The sequence below is a fragment of the Delphinapterus leucas genome, chromosome 20, assembly GCF_059928025.1.
Source record: "Delphinapterus leucas isolate spDelLeu-1000000601 "Yukka" chromosome 20, BTC_Dleu_Yukka2, whole genome shotgun sequence".
In the NCBI taxonomy this organism is placed as follows: domain Eukaryota; kingdom Metazoa; phylum Chordata; class Mammalia; order Artiodactyla; family Monodontidae; genus Delphinapterus; species Delphinapterus leucas.
The window spans coordinates 6170378-6185525 of NC_143148.1; the positions used below are offsets into that span (position 1 = coordinate 6170378).

The 15148-nt window shown below is 51.1% G+C and overlaps 1 pseudogene; it reads left to right on the forward strand.

Moving 5' to 3' along the window:
- The first annotated feature begins 24 nt into the window (after positions 1 to 24).
- LOC111181131 (beta-1,4-galactosyltransferase 3-like) overlaps positions 25 to 15148 on the forward strand; it is a 30492-nt pseudogene continuing 15368 nt past the window's right edge.

Here is a 15148-nt window from a genome sequence, read left to right on the forward strand (position 1 = left end):
CCCAGGTCCACGCCCTCAGCCCCCTAATTGCCGCCTCTCCTGCATGTTATATTCTGAGATCCTTTTGTCTCTACTCCTGTGAAGCCCTTGAGAGAGTAGTGATGGGGGCCATTTAGGTGTCTGAACCTATTTGTTGAAGCCTGGTCATCGGGTTCACTCATTTGTTAATCATTTCCTGAGGCTTTCTGTGTGCCAGGTCCTATTCTCTGGGACACAGGTGTATCGGGCCTGGTTGGGGAGATAAGGATGTCACAGCTTGATGTGGAGGTTCCAGATGTCAGGGGCTGCAGGAGCCCAGAGGTTACAGCTGCTGCTAACCAGGGCATGGGGGTGGGGGGCACTTAATAAGGAGTTAGCACGTGCCAGACACCGGTGCTCTGCACTTCCCTTGCACCGTCTCAAGTTTCTCGTCTGTAAAATGGGGGTGATAACTATAGTACCTGCCTCAGAGTGTGTGTGTGAAAATAAATGAGTTAACAGCAAAGTGTTTATTGACCAAGCCATAAACTTTTATAATTTTCGTCTCATTAAAGTCTCATAACCAGGCATGGCTGCCTTTTCTGGGGGGCTAGGCCTAAGTTTTCTTTTCAAGCAAGCCGTGAGTTGGGAATTTCAAAATCTCAGGCAACCTACAGATAAGCTAAGGCAGTTCTCAGTTGGGTGTGAGTTTATCCCCAAGAGAACATTTGGCAATGTCTGGAGACATTTTTGATTGTCACGACGGGGGGGGGGGTGCAAGGGGAAGGGTGTGACTGGTATCAGGCAGGCAGAGGCCAGGGATGCTGGTAAGCGTACTCTGCACAGGATGGCCTCCCCCAGCAAAGAATCACCCGGGCCCCGAATAGCAGTAGTGCCGAGGCTCAGGGGCCCTGGCTTAAGTGGCATTCTGCTGTGCCTAGTTTTCTACCCTCAAAATTAGTATACATTCAGGTGTTGCTGTGTTGGTTTTAGTCCCTCGCTATGAAAGTTTCTTTATTTAAGTATTTAAGCGGATCTCCACACCACTCACATAGTGAGTGAGAAGTGAGTTAAAAAAAAAAGGTTCGTCTTAAACTGGGCTTCAGTGAAAAAAAAAAGAGGATGTGAAAGCCAGCCTGCCCGCGTCACTCCGTGTGCCACTTGCTTAGTTGTGTGACCTTGAGTAGGTGTCTTAACCTTTCTGGGCTTCCTCTGTTCAGGGGATAATAAGAGCAGCTGTTGGAGGAACTAGATGATTTCATATATGTAAAGCATTCAAGACAGGACTTGGTGTTTAGCAAGAGCTGTGAAAAGAGTGGAGGGCAGTGTTCTGGTTCCTTATGTCACTCCCCTGGGGCAGCAGTTGTAACACGTTAACTTAGTTTCTAAGGGGAGAGACTGAGTTGGTGTCGAGGGCTTCTGGAGAGGGCGGATGACTGTCTGCAACTGCTTGTCAATTAGAGGGTGAAGATTGAGTCCCTCAGCCTGGTGTTTGTGACCTGGCCCCTGATGACTTTGCAGCCTCATCTCTCACCCCTGCACCTCTGGCAGGTCCCCACCTTTGCTGGAGAAATAACTTTTTCTGCCAGGTGTTTGCACATGCTCCCTCCCCTTCCTGAAGACCTTCCAACCCTCACTCCTCCTGCCCCGCCACACTGATTCCTGTTTCTCCTCCAGGTAGCCACTTGGATGTACTTCCCCCAGGAAGTCCACAGGATCCCTTCTCCCCTGCCTTGGATTAACAAGCCACCTCTGGGCTCCCACGCCCCTGGTCCCTTACTTTGTCAGAGGCCCTGTCACCTTGGGTTGTGGCTGCCTCTGTTTCAGCATCTCTTTGGGTTGGGTGCTTTTTCTTTTTCTTTCTTTTTTTTAATTTATTAATTAATTTACTTTTGGCCACGTTGGGTCTTCGTTGCCGCGCGTGGGCTTTCTCTAGTTGCGATGAGCAGGGGCTACTCTTCGTTGCGGTGCATGGGCTTCTCATTGCAGTGGCTTCTCTTGCTGCGGAGCACAGGCTCTAGGCGCGTGGGCTTCAGTAGTTGTGGCTCGTGGGCTCTAGAGCGCAGGCTCAGTAGTTGTGGCGCACGGGCTTAGTTGCGCCGCGGCGTGTGGGATCTTCCCGGACCAGGACTCAAACACGTTTCCCCTGCGTTGGCAGGCGGATTCTTAACTACTGCGCCACCAGGGAAGTCCCGGGTTGGGTGCTTTTTGAGAGAAGGGTTTGGTTGGATTTGCATCTGGGTCCCTAGCATCACTGGGCAGAAAGCCTGGAACAGAGCAGGCCAGGTATTCAAGGCCCTTCCTGAGCTGCTCCTAGCCTACCTCTCCTTTCTTGTATCCTCCTGTTATCTGCGCCCCAGTGAACACTCAGCTCGGGCAGGAGACTGCTGCTGTCAGATGTGGTGGTTAAGGACGGAGGTTCAGATCCTCGGATGACAATCTAGTTGTGTAAATGTGGACAAGTTACGTTTCCTCACCTGTAAGATAGAGATGAAATAGTCCAGTCCAGGAGTAGAGCAGTGGTTCTCAACCTGGATGATTTTTGTCCCCCAGGGGACATTTGGCAGACATTTTTAGTCGTCACAACTGGGTTGAGGGGGACTGGCATCCAGTAGGTAGTAGGTAGAGGCCAGCAATGTTAGTAGATCTCTAACACACAGGACAGCCTCCCCAGCAGACAGCTAACCTGCCCAGAGTGTCAGTAGTGCTGAGGTTGGGAAGAGGTACATGCTTACAACAGTGTTTGGGCCACAGTAAGCACTCCGCAGATATTAGCTACCATTACCGTCGCTACTTAAATACACCAAGCTCTCTGTTGCCTCCGTCTCTCTGCCCAGAATACCCTTCGCCCACTTTGACTGGGGCTTGAATGCCTACTCATTCTTCAGGACCTAACCAGATATTACCTCTTTGGGGAAGCCTTCCATGAACTCTACCACCCTTGTCCCCTAAGACGCACCCTCAGTTAAGCAGGGACTCCTGGGAGTCACACACATGAGCCCGGACTCAGATTCATGCTCTTTTCTCACACCTGAGTGACTTCGAGCCTCAGTATCCTTTTCTGTGAAATCAAAGGGTGGCTTTGAGGATGAAACGGACCAGCACCAGGGAAGTGTTTGATTCATGTCAGGACTCCCACTGTGGAATGTATAGTCAATAAAACCTAAAAGCTTACCTTACGTTGGTTTAGGTTGAGGGAAATCGTTAAGAAATATGTTTTTAAATATGTTTTGCTGTAGAAAAAATAGGAACAAGCAGAATTTTCTCTAGCACCAAGAGAATTAAGAAGAAAAAAAGATGTTATATGCTATATACACGAGATCCACATGTAATGAACAGGCTCAGAAAGTGAAAGTAAAAGGGTGGGAAAAGATATACCAGGCAAAGAACTCAGAGAAACCTTTTAGCCACGTTAACCACCAACCAAAAGAGATTTTCAGTCAGAAAGCACTATCAGTAATAAAATGTCATCCCAGATGAAAAAGGAACAGCCAGGATGATGAAACAGTTCCAAACTGGGATGCACATAACAGCATAGTCCCAGAAGAAATAAAACTAAAGTTAACAGGACGACAGGAAGGAATTGACACATTCCAGAAGCACTGTGACCTCTCTGTCAGTAATTAATCAAGTAGACGACAAACAATAAAGCTGTGGAAGATTTGAACAAGACCACTAACCAGCTTGAACTCATGGACAGAAATGGAACCGAATGATGTGAGCATATAGGTTTTTGCCAGGCACACAAGAGCTGTGTACAGACGTCTGAGGTGCGTGGCTGTTCAGAGTGGTACCCGTTGGCCACATGTGGCTAATGAGTATTTGAACTGTGGATCGTCTGAATCGAGCTGTGCTGAAAATGTAAATACATACCAGATGAGAAGACTTTATGTGAAAAAAAAAATGTGGAATACCTCACTAAAATATTTTATCTTGATTGCGTGTTGAAATGGTAATATTTTTTATACAGTGGGTTAAGTGTAATATTAAAAAGTAATTGTACTTGTTTCTTTTTACTCGACAAATGTGGCTAGTAGGAAATTTTAAATTACATCTGTGACCTGTTATTATGTTGGATAGCCCTGTTCTGGACTACAAGTAAGTCTTAGCAAATAGCAAACTCACTTTGCTCTACTCCCCAGGACAAGGGACCTTAACCAAGAAGTTTAATATGTGTACTTATGATGCAGTAAATGAATTTTCCCTTTAGCAACTGTTTTACGATTTAGGGAATGGCTAAAACAATTTTTCATAAGTCTTGAAACTAGCTAAGATGTAAGAAGTCTGAGTGAGTGTGTGTGTGTGTGGGGGGGGGCATATATCATAGTCATCTTAAAACGCTTTTGCTTGGGAGACCCCAAAGCCATTTTGAAAAGCTTTGTACCACCACCTAACTCATTTTAAGTTGATACCTGAAATTTTTCAACATTAACAAGTTTTTGTTATTGTTACAGGTAGAAACCACGTATTTTATAAGGTGACATGAGATGAGGGTAGGCTGTTCATGGAATAAATATTTCGTGACATGACTCAGATAGGTTTTAATTATCTTAGAGAATAATGTGCACCAGTTTACCTGGATATTGTGTTCAGTGTAACTTGAAAAATTTGTCCCTGAAAACATTCCAGTTAAATTTTTAAAAATATTAGCTTCACTAATTATAATGCTTTTGGTTGTTCTAAATACAGAACATCCCAACGTGAGCCAAGCTTCACCTTCATCAAAATGAGTAGACTAGAAGTACACGCCACCGCCCAGGGAGTTCTGTGTATATACCCCACTTGGAAGATCTCTGCTTTGTTAGATGAAACAGCTTGCATATCCCCAAAGACATTTCTTACCTCCTTGGAGGTCAGGAAGTTTAGGGATTGCCTTAGGGCAAAAAGCACAATCTGATCTGGGGCATGTATATCTGAACCTAACAGATGCAGGCAGAAAGATGTTTTCTTGACTGAAAAAAATGGCTTTCATTCTTTTTTTTTTTTTTTGCGGTACGCGGGCCTCTCACTGTTGTGGCCTCTCCCGCTGTGGAGCACGGGCTCCGGACGCACAGGCTCAGCGGCCATGGCTCACGGGCCCAGCCGCTCCGCGGCATGTGGGATCCTCCCGGACCGGGGCACGAACCCGTGTCCCCTCCATCGGCAGGCGGACTCTCAACCACTGCGCCACCAGGGAAGCTCTGGCTTTCATTCTTAAAGAAGACATGTTTCTAACGTGAGATTTTCTTTGGAAAGAGGGGCTTCTCGATGGTTTGCTTTCCACACCTTCCCTCTTGCCTATAAATGAAAGTATAAGATTATTATTAGACCAAACGGTACCGTGTCAGCTGGAAAATGTGGGTGTACACTCTACTAATTTGAATCATGTACCATGCACGAACATTGCTGCTAGTTTAAGACATCAGAATTTTTTCCTGGAATCTTACATAACTTTGAGAAACAAAACATAAAATTGATTTTATCATACCCGGTTTACCTTTCAATGGTAGTGAGATGGAATCTTTTTTGTTTTCTGAGGAAGTAATAAGAACACACCTTTGTGCTTCCACAGCTATAGTCACATGATAATACTGCCAAATTCTGTTTTTTTTTAATTTTTTAAATTGAAGTATAGTTGCTGTACAGGGTTGTGTCAATCTCTGCTGTACAGCAAAGTGACTCAGTTATACACGTATAGACATCCTTTTTTTATACTTTTCCATTATGGTTTCTCACAGGATATTGAATATAGTTCCCTGTGCTCTACAGTAGGACCTTGTTGTTTATGCATCCTATATATGATAGTATATATCCGCTAATACCATATGATATCACTTATATGTGGAATCTAAAATATGACACAAATAAACCTATCTACAAAACAGAAGCGGACTCACAGACATACTGAGGACTAGAGTTTGGGATTAGCAAATTCTTTTTTTTTAATGATTGTTTATAATTTAACTTTCATCATCAAGAGCCCCAAATACAGTAGCACTGTGTAGCACTAAATCATAATCCCTATGGATATAATAGAGATTAATTATAAAAACCAGGAGTAAGAAAACAATCATTTGAAATCTACATAACCCTCAGGCTCTGGAAGTGCCTCTCATGTATCCTGTGGAATCTGAGGGGTCATTTTTACTGGGTTTTCCAAGAGACAAACCATACTTTCAATAGCAGCAGGCTTTCCCGTCCCAGCATGAGGAGGACATCTGGGAATGTGAGTCTGGGTGTCTGAACTCTGTAACCAGCATGATGTGTAACTAACACACTTGCTCTGTTGGTGGCTCCCCGGAAACCACTGATGCATCCAACTCCTGCATGAAGAATCAGGCTCCTGAGAGGACATACCCCACCTGAGACTCTTCACTCCTCCAAGCTCACTGACCCCCTGCCTCGGAACGGGAGATATCACCATCGAGGCTTTGTTGGCACCTCCTGTTCACAGAGCAGCTGGACACTGGCCCGTGTGGCATGATTCAGGCGTGGGCCACACCCGCAGCATTCCCAGCTGGGACATGGGGATTGTCATGAGCCCTGCTCTTTTCATCCCAGCAAACACGTCCATAAATGGCTGCAGGGCCAACTCTCCCAGGGTATTTCAAAGACTGGTCTTGGTCCCTGAAGGACAGCACCAAATCCGGCTGAAGTTCCTGAGATGTTTTTTTTGTTTGTTTTTAAATTCATTTTTGGCTGCGTTGGGTCTTCGTTTCTGTGCGAGGGCTTTCTCTGGTTGCGGCGAGTAGGGACCACTCTTCATCGCGGTGCGCGGGCCTCTCACTGTCGCGGCCTCTCCTGTTGTGGAGCACAGTCTCCAGATGCGCAGGCTCAGTAGTTGTGGCTCATGGGCCCAGTTGCTCCACGGCATATGGGATCTTCCCAGACCAGGGCTCGAACCCGTGTTCCCTGCATTGGCAGGCGGACTCTCAACCACTGCGCCACCAGGGAAGCCCTCCTGAGATGTTTTTGACTATTTTACCTTCTGTGTGTGAGCAGGGTGCATTTCCACCATACACGTGGGGTCTAGTTCTTCTCGTTTTGCCTAAAGGACGAGTGTCTAATTCTAGATGTGCCACTCAAAAGCCTGGATGGTATTCTCTGAAACAGCGCTCCTTTGAAAGCTGCCTTTCCAGCTGAAAGGCTGGGAGAAATTCTACCTGATGCCTATCCCACAACAGAATCTGCTACCGAGATTAGATTCTTATTTCCGTAATGCTCTTGTTTCCTTAAGTTGGAGGATTGTCTATCCCTGATCACATTCTGTCTTGCCCCACATTTGAGACTTGGTCCTGAGCCTGCTTCTGTAACGAGATCGTTTTGTAGTTCATCTAAAAGTATACTCGCCAGTTTAGTGACAAGGACATCAGCCTGTATGTAACTTTTCAGTGCCTTTCCATAAGCTCATTGATGCATCTATTCATATTCTTCACCTTTGGCTTCAGAACGATCACGGGGACCAGCATGGACCAGTGCAAATCCTACCCATTTCTGTTCATGGGACCCATTTGCTTCCAGCCGACAGGTGTCCCCTGTGATGAACCTGGGGAGCAGAACTTCCCCTGATCCCATTTCATTCTCTACCATCTTTCCGCAAGATCCCCACTTTGCACTTCTTTCCAAGTGTAAATTCAAAACAGGGTTCGTCATCCATCAGCTGGGAGCCCTTGAAACACAGAAAGGAAAGGGGAAAAAAAACCCAGGATTTGTTCTTCATGCTACAGCCAGAGGGAAGCCTTCGGTCCATGAATCAGTCCTTGTCATGAGTGAGTCTTTGCAAGAGCAGGAAATGAGAGCACTCCCCAGTCCTCCTTAGGGACCAGTGCTGACCGCGACCCAGGTCTCAAGGCCAAGAAGTTTCTTTGGGGAAAGAGAGAGAGGTGGGGGCGGGGGAGAGGGAAGAAGAAGGGGAGGGAGGGAGGGAGGGAGAAACAAAGAGACCAAGGCATTCTTCCCCGCTGTGTCACCCTGCATTGCTGAAGAACATACCACATTGCCTGTAGAGCAGTTTAGCAACCTCAGTACTTGACATCCTTGGTTTTATGGGGTGTGGGTGTGGCCATCTTGTAAATTGTAAGATATTCAGGGGCATTCTTGGCTTCTACTAGCCCACCAGATGCCAGCAGCATCCCCCCACCATTTGTGACAATCAAAAATGTCTCTAGACGTTGCCAGATGTCCTCTGGGTGGAGGCAGAAACTTCCCCAGTTGCGAACCCTCGCTCCAGAGCAATCTTTTATCTATGTGACCCAGATCACACCGCTCTCCTGCTCCCCCCTCACCGTGACCTAGAAGAGCCTTTCTTTTTTTTTTTTAATTATTTAATTAATTAATTAATTTTGGGGGCTGTGTTGGGTCTTCGTTGCCGTGCATGCGGGCTTTCTCTAGTTGCGGCAGGTGGGGGCTACTCTTCATTGCGGTGCACAGGCTCTCATTGCGGTGGCTTCTCGTTGCGGAGCACGGGCCCTAGGCACGTGGGCTTCAGTAGTTGTGGCACACAGGCTTAGTTGCTCCACAGCATGTGGGATCTTCCCGGACCAGGGCTCGTACCCGTGTCCCCTGCATTGGCAGGCAGATTCTTAAGCACTGCACCACCAGGGAAGACCACAGAAGAGACCTTCTGATCTAGCTTCAGTCCCCTGCCACTCTTTCCGATATCTTCCGCTTCCTGCCTCAGGGCCTTTACACTTGCTGTTCCCTCTGCCAGAGACACTCCCCGTGGCCGCCTCCACCCCGTCTTCCAGGGCTCAGTTAAATGTTGCCTCGCCAGCCACCAGGGCTGAGGTCACCTCTCTGAATCTTGACTCTCTACTCCCCTTCCTCCTCTACTCCTTTCATATATAGGCTTTTATCGCGCTCTGAAATTATCCATTTTCTTGCCTATCTCTTCTACCAGAGTGTAGGTTTCATGGGGGCGGAGGCGGGGGAGGGGCGGAGATTTTTGTTGACTGTCTTTCTGGCTGCTTCATTGGTTCCCGCTGTAACGCCTGGCACAGAGTGCGTGCTTAGTAAACCCGGATGAATCAATAGGTGAACGCTCAGCTCATGTGCTGGGTGATGCTGGGACCCAGAGGTGAGTCATGCCGAGCTTTGCCCTCCCAGAGCTCCGGGGCTGGTGAGGGAGAGTGAGTGGACTCGGATCTGTCCAGGTCTGCTGACCAGAGCTGTGACAGCAGAGATGCCTGGGACCAGGAGAGGCCAGACAGAGTGTAGACGAGAGTGAAGGACTTGGAGAAGAGTCCCTAGACAAGGAACTCTTGAAGGAGGAGCAGGGGTTTAGCAGGTGGTGAATAGCGTCTTATCCATCCACCCATTCATTCATTCATTGACTCATTCATCCATTTCCCGGGGCCTGCTGTCCCGGGAAATGCTGGGCACCTAGAACTGAGTCAGTCCTGAACCCTGCTCTCAGCAGGCCCCTCGTCTGATGAGGGAGGCTGATACGGACAGTCACAATCCACGATGATTAGATGGTGGTAGAGGGAGATCCAGGGGCTGTGGAAGCTGCGAGGGGCTACTTGGTGCTTGTGGTGGCAGAGGGGAGAGGGCACCCAGAAAGAGCAGGAGTGGGGTCATTCCCTTCCATCCCAGGATGCTGGAGATGTGAGAGAACCTGGCCCACTCCGGGGAAAATGCTGAGTCCGTGTCACCCTGACTCCTGCACGTTGCGGGTCCTCGCACAGCGAGTCTGATCCAGCCGTAAGCCCCTTTTCATAGACAAGGACATCGAGTCTTAGAGAGATTGGGTCGCTCACCCAGGGGAGCAGCCCAGCCAGCGTGCAGTGGCGGTGTGGCCAGAGGTGGGAGAGATGAGGCTGGAGATGTGCGCGTGGCAGGTGGCCCTGAGTGGCTTCAGCAAGTCTCTCCCTCTGGCCCTCCCCTCTGTGGCGTGTGCAGAGCCAGTCGGGGAAGGATGGGCGCAGGAGATTGGGACCGAGCCACCCGGGGCCAGAGTGAGGGGTTTGCGAGATGGGAGGAACCATCTGTTCCAACAGAAACCTTCTGTTTCCTTTCCCAGAAAGGTACAGCGGTGGGGGCTTCTCTTATTTCTGGGGGTACAGCTGCTGCCGGCAGGGGCATTCCTCTACTGGAACCACCACCGCCACGGCTGCGCCTCCTTCCTGTGCTTCCTCATACAAGACAAGCCTGAGGAAGGGGAAGGGCTACTTTTTCTGGTTCAGGTCTCCTCTGTGGAAATCCCTCACCAGGACGGGTACTCCAACCTCAGCCAGATCCACCCTGTGGACATCGGTGAGGAGGGTCTGCCCAGCTGCCCCATCATCTCTCCCTACATCAGTAAGCTTGCAGGGGCCTCCTACGCCCCCAGCCGCACCTCGGGCTTCGGGGAGCTGGCAGGAATCCCTGAGGAGTAGGGCAGGACCAGGAAGCAGAAGGCAGTGGGCTTGGTGACTGGGGACAACGGATTATGTATTATCTGTGGCTGCATCAAAACGAACCACCCCAAAACTTACCATCTTTAAACAATCATTAACTCTCAGAGTGTGTGTGTGTGTGGGGGGGTCAGGAATTTGGGGGAGGGGCTCAGCTGGGCAGTTGTGGTGAGATGAGGCTGGAGCTAGAACAGCAGCGGGTGGAAGCAACCAGGAGCTGGCTGGGCACCTCACTCTCTTCATGTGATCTTAGGGTCTCTCCACACAGTCTAGTTGGGCTTCCTCACAGCATGGTGGCCACAGAGCTTCCATGGCAGCTGAAGGCTTCAAGAGTGAGTCTTCATGAAAACGAGGCAGAAGCCAAATGGACTTTTATGTGATCTAGTCTCAAAAGCCACATAACGTCTGTCACTTCTGCCATCCTCCATTCACTGGGACAGTCATAAAAGGCCGCCCGGTTTTAAGGGGCGGGGACAGAGACTCACTTCTCAATAAGCAGGAAGAGTGTCAGAGCCACATTGTGAGAAGGGCATGTTGGGGACTTCCCTGGCGGTCCAGTGGCTGAGACTCCTTGCTTCCACTGCAGGGGGTGCGGGTTTGGTCCCTGGTCAGGGAACTAAGACCCCACATGCTGTGTGGTGCGCCCCCCCCCCCCGGCCATAAAAAAAAGAAGGGCCTGTTGGATACGCGATACTGTTGTGGCCATCTTGGGCAAAAAATATGGTCTGCTGCTGAAAGAAGAGGCACGGCTGGGGGCGAGTGAGTGGTCGGTGGAGCCCTCAGTGAGAGCGGGAACTGAGAAGGAGGCTGGTTTGAGATGTAGGGAGAGTGGGTGGCCGGAGAACCACCCAGGAGGAGACAATTGGGAGGCAGGTTGGGGTTGGAGCTCAGGAGACAGATTGAGGACCATCAGGGCCCACAGGGAGAAAAGCAACAGGAGGTGATGAGCTTGCTGGGGGAGGAACGAGAAGCGTGGGAGCCGGGGGAGAGACGAGGGAGGAACACAGAAGGAGGTGCGGGGAGGCGAAGGGACTGGGCCCAGCTCAGAGCCCTTCGGACTGGCATGTTAGTTTGCCAGGGCTGGTATAACAAAGTACCACATGCTGGGTGGCTTAGAGCAGCAGAAGTGTATTCCCTCACGGTTCTGGAGGCCAAAAGTCTGAAATCAAGATGTGGTCAAGGGCTGGTTCCTCCTGGAAGCTCTGAGAGACACCATGCTGTGCCTCTGTCCTAGCTTCTGGTGGTTGCTGGCAGTCTTGGGCTTGGAGGAGCATCACTTTAATTTCTGCCTCTGTGGCCACTTACTTTCTCTCTGGTTCTTTGCATGGCCTTCTTATAAGAACCCCAGTCATTGGACTTAGGGCCCACCGTCAACCAGTATGACCACACTATAACCAATTATATCCGCAAAGCCCTTATTTCCAAATGAGGTCATATACTGGAGTTCTGGGTGGACGTGAATTTGTGGGGGGCGTGATTTAACCCAATACAGCTGGGTGGTGGGGTTTCTGGGGTGGGTCCCTGACCATCCCTGGCCTCTGCCTCTCTCAGGTGGGCCCTTGAAGATGGTGATGCCAGAGAACGTGACGATGGAGCAGGTGGTGGAAAAGAACGCCCTGGTGGGGCTGGGAGGCCAATACTGGCCACCTGACTGCTGGGCACAGCACCACATGGCGGTAGTGGTGCCCTACTGCGGGCAAGCCCAGCACCTGCAGCACCTGCTCCTCCACCTGCGCGCCTTCCTGCAGCCCCAGCCACTGCAGTACGCCATCTGTGTAGTGAACCAGGTGCGGAAGGAATGGGGAGGGGCAGGGGCAAGAGAGCAGAGGGCTCTGCGCCTGGCCTTGGAGAGTCAGGGCTGCAGTTGCCAGTCTCTGAGCTGAGAGCGTCTGGGCCAGAGAGTATCCAGGGGGTAGGATTGATGAGTCAAGAAGAACTTGCACTGGGGGAAACCAGAACCAAAGGCTATAGGTTTGGTCTAGACTGGCTGAGTCTGGGATCAGCTTGAATAGCTGTCTACGGGAAGGGCTCAATCCCAGTGAATCTGGGTCTCTCTGAGACCAGGGCTGTTCAGATTGGGCAGTTAACCTAAGGGGTAAATTAAAGCACTGGGTTTGGGGTCTGTTAGGTGCCTGTTTGAGTCTTGGCCTTGTCCATTTTAACCTGTGTGATCCGAGGTGGGGACCGATCATCCATCCATCCATCGATCTATTTATCCAGCCATTCATTCAGCACACTGTTACTTAGTATAACTATGTATGAACTTGGGGCATTTATGCTCTGTGCCACTGTTTTCTCATTCATGAGACAAAGATTCATTGAGTTAATGAGTATAAAGCAGTGAAGCCAATGCCTGGCACACAGTAGGTGCTCAGTAAGTGACAGCGATCATGATGGTGGCGATCATGATGGTGGTGGCGGTGTTGATGGTGGTGATTATGATGGTGGCGATCATGATGGTGGTGGTGGTGTTGATGGTGGCGGTCATGATGGTGGTGGCGGTGTTGATGGTGGTGATCATGATGGTGGCGGTCATGATGGTGGTGGCGGTGTTGATGGTGGCGATCATGATGGTGGTGGCGGTGTTGATGGTGGTGATTATGATGGTGGTGATTATGGTGGTGGTGGCGGTGTTGATGGTGGCAATCGTGATGGTGGTGGCGGTGTTGGTGGTGATCATGATGGTGGCGGTCATGATGGTGGTGGCGGTGTTGATGGTGGCGATCATGATGGTGGTGGCAGTGTTGATGGTGGCGGTCATGATGGTGGTGGCGGTGTTGATGGTGGCGATCATGGTGGTGGCGGTCATGATGGTGGTGGCGGTGTTGATGGTGGCGGTCATGATGGTGGTGGCGGTGTTGACGGTGGCGATGGTGGTAATGATGGTGATCGCTAAGGTGCTGCTGCTGCTGCTGAGTGATGGTGGTGGTGATGGTCAGAGTGGTGATGGTCGTGGTGGTGGTAACAGCGACGATGGAGGTTAGGTGACTGTGTTGGTGACGTTGAAGATCGTGATGACGGTGGTGACGCAGATGGTGAACATCATGGTAACCATAGGTGATGATTAGTCTTTCTCTAGTAGGAGTAGAAACAGAGACACAGGTGGTCCCCTATCACTCCTGACCTCTGTCTTCCTCCGATGGCCTCTGGAAGCTGATGATCCTTGAGAACCTTGAAGATGGCCGAGGAGGGAGAGCTGAGAGGCTAAGGATACTGACTCTGACCAGGATGGGGGTGGGGATCCAAGAAAAGTTTCTCAGGGGAGGTCACCTTTGAACTGAACCTTCCTGGACAAGTCTGGGTTTTCCATCCCCACAGTGGGAATAAGAAGGGTTTCCAGGCAGGAGAATGGCACTCGACAAGGTGAGAGAGGACAGGCCTGGCAGGTGGCAGGGCCACCACGGCCTGCGGTGAGGGCAGTGCCGAGCATCTCCGTCCACCGCAGGTGAACGACACCGCCTTCCACCGGGGCAAGCTTCACAACATAGGGTTCTGGGAGGCCACGCAGGAGGAGGACTGGGACTGTGACAACATGGGGCTCTGGGAGGCTGCGCAGGAGGACTGGGACTGTGTCTTCCTCCATGATGTGAACCTGCTCCCCAAGGACGACCGCAACCTCTACATCTGTGACGTCTTCCCTGCCATTGACAGGTTCAAGTACAAGTAGGTGGAGGGAGGGGACCTCCTGTGGGAGACTCCTTGGGCCTTGCCCCGCCTGTCTGTGTAGTCCAGGCCCCAGTCCCTTGGGCCTTGCCCTGCCTGTCTGTGTAGTCCAGGCCCCCAGTCCCTTGGGCCTTGCCCTGCCTGTCTGTGTAGTCCAGGCCCTGGTCCCTGGTGCTGACGGTGCAGAGCATGATGCGGCCTGAGGAGAGGCCTTGTAGACAGTGAAGAACCTTCCTCCTGGGTGTGGGTGTCAGATGGGAGTGGGATTGGCTATCAGTGGGGGAATCAGGATGCACTTAATAAGGCAGTAGGCAGAGAGGTTGTACCAGAGGTCAGAGAAGGAGAACTTAAAAAAGGAGGGGCCCTTAATGGGGTCACAAGAATGGCCTGTCAGATGATTCAGGGAGGGGATCTCCCAGGGTCACGTGAGGGGCCATCTCAAGGGTCAGGGGAAGGACTGCCCCAGAATCCGGCATGGAGACATCCTAGGGGTCAGGGGAGAGGTTCCCATGGGGGTGAGTGGAGAAGGGCTAACCCAGAAGTCAACCTTGTGATCCTGGCCAGCAAAGGGCCAGGGACCGTTCCCTGAAATTCCCTGTGCTTCCAACTCTCCCTGCCTCTGCAGGCTGCCCTACCAGGGCTACCTTGGAGGGGTGTTTGCCCTGCGCCCCATTCACTAAGTCAGGATCAATGGCTTCCCCAACACATACTGGGGCTGGAATCGGGAGGATGATGACATCACTTCCAGGTAGGGGCCCTGCTCTAGGGAGCCTAGCACAGGGGGCAGCAGGTCCCTGCATGGTGTGGCGGACACAGGCTGCCCTAGACTGAGAGGGGACACGAGCTATGTCGGATTGCGGGAGACGCAAGCCACTGTGGCCTGAGGGGCTGGGTGTGGCATGGGGACTCTATCAGAGGAGACAGGCGTCTGGCCTCCCTGCCCTCTCCCCTGGAAGGCTGAAACTCAGTGGGATGCTCCTCTCACGGCCCCATCTGCTCTTTGGCTGCTACCATAAGCTGGAGGGGCAGGACTGCAGCCAAAAGCAGAGCCCCCAGAGGTGAGTCAGGGTTGGGGGCGGGGGTAGCCAGTCCTGGGCCTGTTCCCGAGCCCTCGAGCCCTCCGCTCACACGGTTGCCCCTCCTGCCCCTCCTAG